Consider the following 5,632-nt stretch of genomic DNA (forward strand, 5'->3'; position numbering starts at 1 on the left):
ATGTTTAGATGTATGTCTAGGATTGTATGCTTAGATGTATGCCTAGGATTTATACTTAGGAAAAATCATTTTCCAAAAAAAATATGAACAAACTTCACCCAAATCTTTTTCACAATAAACTTTGGGGTCAAAACCCCATTGATTTTTCTTTTCATTTTCTTAATCAAATTTCAACAAACTTTAATCATACCTTGACTTGTTTTTTTTGCAAATGACTAATTCAACCTCACAATTTCCCAATCTCATGCCCTTGAGGCCTCTTTCTCTTATTCTTCAAAATTCCAATTTTCAAACGTAAAATCAACCAACAAAAACAAAAACATTTTTGGAAGAGAACTACGGTGGATTTGATCCCTTAAACGGGTACGTAGGCAAGGAACAAAATTCCTTCAATTCGAATAAAATAAAAATTCAAACACATTCTTCTCCCTCCAATTCTTCACTTAGCAAACTTTAGGTGTAAATAACATTTCAAAATAGCATTTAAAAATAAAGCGCGCGCGTAGAAATTAAAGACGGTTCCTATAGGATACTATAGTCGTTATGGGTGCCTAACACCTTCCCGTAGCGAAAACAACTCCCGGACCTCGATTCTCAAGGGTTTTGCTTACTTTTTCCCTTCCCAAGAAAAAAATAAGATATCACCGGTTTAAAAGGTCCAAACGTAATCAATGTTTGACACCCGAAAACCAAGATAAAACAGATTCTTATGTGAAGAGATTCATATCAGTATAGTTGTGTGACTGGAGTAAGTCAAAAAGGTATGAATATTAATAAGGGATGAAAATTCTCTATAGAGGTGGCAACATCGTGGTTCTTGTATCAACTTCGTGCTCGGAGTAGTAGTCAATGTTTGTGTATTTTGTCTTGGACGTGGCGAATGTTCTACACTTGATAGCAATTCGAGAGGTTTATGTAGTTTTGAGGCCTCAACTGAGAGGAAAACTAATGGATGATGAGGCCTGAAGAAAATTCAAGAGAGAATTTTCGTTAAGAGATGTGATTAAAATGATAGATATGGAAAACTAAAGGAGTATAGCGCTTGAATTGAGGATCTTAACCTTGTATGAGGCTTGATAAAGCAATTTTGAGAATATTAGGAGGTTCTTAGTCGAGTGTTAGAGGTTGTTCTTCACCTGCAAGAAGCAAGATAACTATAGAAACTAGTGGAAATTGATGTTTATGTTGGAATGATTAGATTCCTTGTGCCTCAGGATAGCCCTAAGTGCGGATTGCAAGAAACATTATTACAGTTTGGTTAAGATTGTCTACGCCACCATCATGACTGCTAGCTATCTATTGAAAAATTAGGGAACTGATCATCCTTAATGTGTTGTTGATAGAAAGTGAACATCATGTTGAATGGAACAAGTCAATCTTATCCAGTGTTTTAGTGTGAAATATTTGGAGGGTAGACGTGGAGACATCAAGAATTTTGATTGTGGACCTAGACTCTTGAGGGACCTAGTGTTGTATTTATGTGTTCTTTGAGGTGATCCTGAGTGGAGTACTCGAGTTGTGATGTCTAGATGTGTGTCTAGAGTTTGAAGTCTATACGACTTTGTAAAGGGTCACAGTAGGTGTATTGTCATGTCATTGTTGGTAGTAGTAATGACTAGATAAGTTGTTACTATTATCTTAGTTTCGAGGACGAAACTTCTTTTTAGAGGGTAGTAATGTAAGACCCATAATTTAGCTGCGACTAAATTTAGGGCTTTGTATTTTGTTTTGATGTTTTCTTTGTCAATAAATGACATTTTGTCGAAAAATTATTTTGATTCCAAAACTATTATTTTGAATGGAAACTTGAAAGAGCAAGTTAGTTATGTGAGATATAGGAATGACTCACATATATTGTTTTTCTATTCTGGGTGATTGAGTATGATTTTCATGATGTTTGTTAAGAATGATTATGTTTTTGTGACTTGAGTTAAGGGGAATGCATGAGTATGTGTTTTTCTTAATCTTGTTGAGCATTTTTGCGAGTTTGGGAATTCGGGTAGAATCAAATATGAATTCGCCTGCAAATGAAATATTAATGGACCTTGAGAGTCATTATATTCATCCAGGGAATTTACTATTCGTTTTGGGAATTTAGCAACATCATATCTGCTGGTTGAGAAAAATTTCGAAAAGAAAATATTAGAGAATGAATAGTGGTTTTTGAGTAAGGAGACAATTCTAAGATGTTTGAGACTGGTTAGAAGTTCATCAGAGTTAGGATAGAACTTTGTCAGTTACGTGTACCTTGAACCGCGAGAACCGGGTCCGGTTTATTTCCAAAACCAAAACTCTATAAATAGAGGTTCATGCCACTTTTTATCAAAAAAATCAAGACTTTCTCTCTCTTCTCTCTCTCATTTCCGCAACTTTTCTTTCCTCCACCGTTCCGGGGCCGTAACTTCTTCGTTCCTTGTCCGAATCGCGCAAACGAGATATCAAAACGAAGCCCTTGACGATTCCTATCTTCTAACGCGTGATTCACGGTCAATAGATGAGGTATTCCTCCCTGTTTTCCTCTTTTAAATCTCGGTTTTGAGCATTTGTGGGTGTAAGGTGTCGAGTTTCGATTTTCTTGCGTGATGTTATGTATTAATGTTGTTGGGTAAGTTCGTATGAGTATAGATCTGAAAGAAAATTTACGATCCGTTCATTTTAAAATTTTACTGTTCTTGGAAACGTGTTGAAATGTAATTTTTATTTGATATATATGCTTTAGACGAGAAAACAAGTTGATTCAACCGATTAGGTTTTGAAAGATGTTGTCTGGACGAAAGGGCTGAACCGTGCAAGGGTATTTTCGTCATTTTAAAACTATTAAATTGTGAAAATGAGTTTAGAAGTGGATTCGCGTCGTCGAGACGGTCGAAATGGACCTATGGTTTGCAACGTTCCGATGACGAATGAATTTATTATGATTTTCTGAAAATAATGTGTCTGAGCTGACGCTGGAAGTAACTGCTAACACTATCACAGTTCAAATATTTTTATGTTTGAACTGTTGAGTAGTGAAAATATTTTGTCTGTGAATTTGTGTTAGGTTGACTGAGCCAGAGGCTCTTGTATGCAATGTAAACACAAAGGAGACTCTGTCGAAAATTCGTCAGATACATTTTATCTTATTTTCGAGTGGTTTTGAAAAGAGGTTTCAAAACGGATAATATTTTGGGATTCACCTGAACATGAAAAGTATTTGTCAAATTGTTTGGAAATCTTTAAGGTCTCTCAGAAGACTTAGAGTATTTGAGAAAATATTTTCTTGGGTGATTTCAAGGAAGAATACTATTTAAATTAGTCTCGTCGAAGTGTTTGGAAGTGTTTTAGAAACACTGTTATTTTGAGATTTTGTCTTGACAACAAAATGATTTGTATAATTGAGTATTTGAAATAAAAGTTTCTGATGGGAAAGAGTTTCTTGGACTCACTTTTGGAAAGTTTATGGTCATGATAAGACTTAAAGTATTTTCAAGGATTTTGAGACGAAGGCTCTTTTGGAAAACATTTTATTTAAGTTTTTGGAATTATTGAAGTTGATCATATTTCTGAGTGAGTTTATTTCGCCTAGAACGGGTAGAATGCTTTAGAGCCGATATTTGCCTAAGTCACTGTATCTGCTAGGATACTTAGCTCGAGGGTTTAGAGATGTTCCTGTTGTAGATGCTTATGAGTGTAGAGCAGTACGTTGTATGGAATGCTTTGCTCAGGTAAGGGCACTTTCTTGAAACTCCATAGTTACTTAAATGCCTGAATGGTTTACGTGCTATTGTGTGTATTGTGAATATAATATGTTAAGTGAATGTGTTTGCCCAATGTGGGATTTGTTTGCAATCAATGTGATTATGATATGTTGATGTGCTTTGCTTTCATATGATTTGTGAATAAATATATGAAATGTCTGTTGATATGTTAAAAGTTGTAATCCTCATGGTTTAGCCTGTGTGGCATTTTCTAGCCTTTGTGGTATACATGCCTTCGTGGTGTAGCCTTTGTGGCGTTATTCAGCCTGTATGGATTGATCTATTCTTTTTTTTTTTTTTGGTACATTATGGATTGATCTATTCTAGTGTCATTTGAATAAAACACCTCTATGGTGGCCTTTGTGGTGATAACACATTAGTGGTGGCCTTTGTGGTGATATTCAAAGTCCAGTGTCATTTGAATAAAACACCTCTATGGTGGCCATTGTGGTGATAACACCTTAGTGGTGGCCTTTGTGGTGATATTCAAAGTCCAGTGTCATTTGAATAAAAGACCTCTATGGTGGCCTTTGTGGTGATAACACCTTAGTGGTGGCCTTTGTGGTGATATTCAATCCTAGAGTCATTTGAATGTAACACCCCTGTGGTGGCCAATGTGGCGATATTCAATTCCGGAATCAGTTTCATGTGACGACCCGTGATAGGTGTCACACTCATATTGAGTCTGCATTTGCTAGGATAATTGTGCATCATTATATTTTAATTGAGGAATGTTTATGTTGATGCTATTTACCATGCTAGTATGTTATGCCTTCAATATTTTTGTAATTATGTTGTTTTTAGATCGTGACCCTTTACATTAATTCGTGGATCGGGCTTTGCCCCATATCCAAATAGGGAGTGTGCTTTGCGGGAATAGCAAAGGCTTTGGAGGTGTAGCAGTTTGGCAGTCAGGCTTGATGCCATTGGAAGGATCTTGTACCCTGTCATCCCAGTTCAGAGTTAAGGATCAGCTTAGATGTTTTACTTGTGGTGTCTTATGTTTATGTATTTTTACTACTTTTGTTTTGGCACCGCTGTAAATGATACTACCATGAGAAATGACTACTCGAATACTATTTTATGCTTTCGTAGTGCATGATTTGATATTAAAAGCTCATTGCCTAATATTGTTTTGTAAAATGTGACATTTGATTCAAATTGTCTTGTTGGTAATGCTTTCCAAATATTTTACTTACTCTGTTTTTAAATTAAAGACGATCATGAATCCTTTAGTACATGGCATTGAGTTGTTTTAAAAAGAAAAAAATGCACTCGTGTTTTGAAAATCAGGCTGTTACAAAAAGCACACAAATTTACAATGGACTCACAACATATGATAAATGTATTAACAATCTTCATCTTTTTCCCTCTTCTTCATCTTCCAACTTCACATCTAAATCAAAACAAAAATCAGTACCACATACCCAGATCAATGTCATAACAAATTCATAATAAATCTTGGAAACCTCCAGGTCATATTCGACAGTAAAAGCAAACTCATCGTTTGAACCAGGCCACCATGCTTCCACCAACCGTGCCTGCAATTCCACATTCCATGTTCTATAATGCACCATCTTTTCTCCATATTTCTGTTCAAACCCATCAACAAACTCCAAAATTCTCTGCAATTCGCTTAATTTCAGATCGATATCATAATTGTCAGAAAGGGGAAAATGACATGAAGGTGAACGCGATCGCCGAGGTAATATGTGGCGGCGAGGGAAAGGAGGCAACGGGAAATGGATTTGAGGTGGTTAAAGGCAATAACTTTGATTAAGAAATTGAAATTGATTGAGGGAAATTTTGGAATTAGGGTTTATTTGAATTGGGGGTTTTAGGGTCAAATCAGGGTTTGAAGATGAATGCCATGAGTGTGATCGATGGGAGAGAGA

At 35.9% G+C, this 5,632-nt stretch overlaps 1 long non-coding RNA gene across 1 annotated transcript; it reads left to right on the forward strand.

The window, feature by feature from the left end:
- Positions 1-2,008: 2,008 nt before the first annotated feature.
- On the forward strand, positions 2,009-4,898 carry LOC146915596 (uncharacterized). The gene is made up of 3 exons (XR_015014674.1): positions 2,009-2,499; positions 3,619-3,704; positions 4,596-4,898. It is a non-coding gene; the product is annotated as an uncharacterized LOC146915596 (long non-coding RNA).
- Positions 4,899-5,632: the final 734 nt, after the last annotated feature.

This window comes from Medicago sativa, chromosome 6 (genome assembly GCF_051527215.1).
Source record: "Medicago sativa cultivar Bolivia chromosome 6, Bolivia_mono, whole genome shotgun sequence".
NCBI classification, from domain to species: Eukaryota; Viridiplantae; Streptophyta; class Magnoliopsida; order Fabales; family Fabaceae; genus Medicago; species Medicago sativa.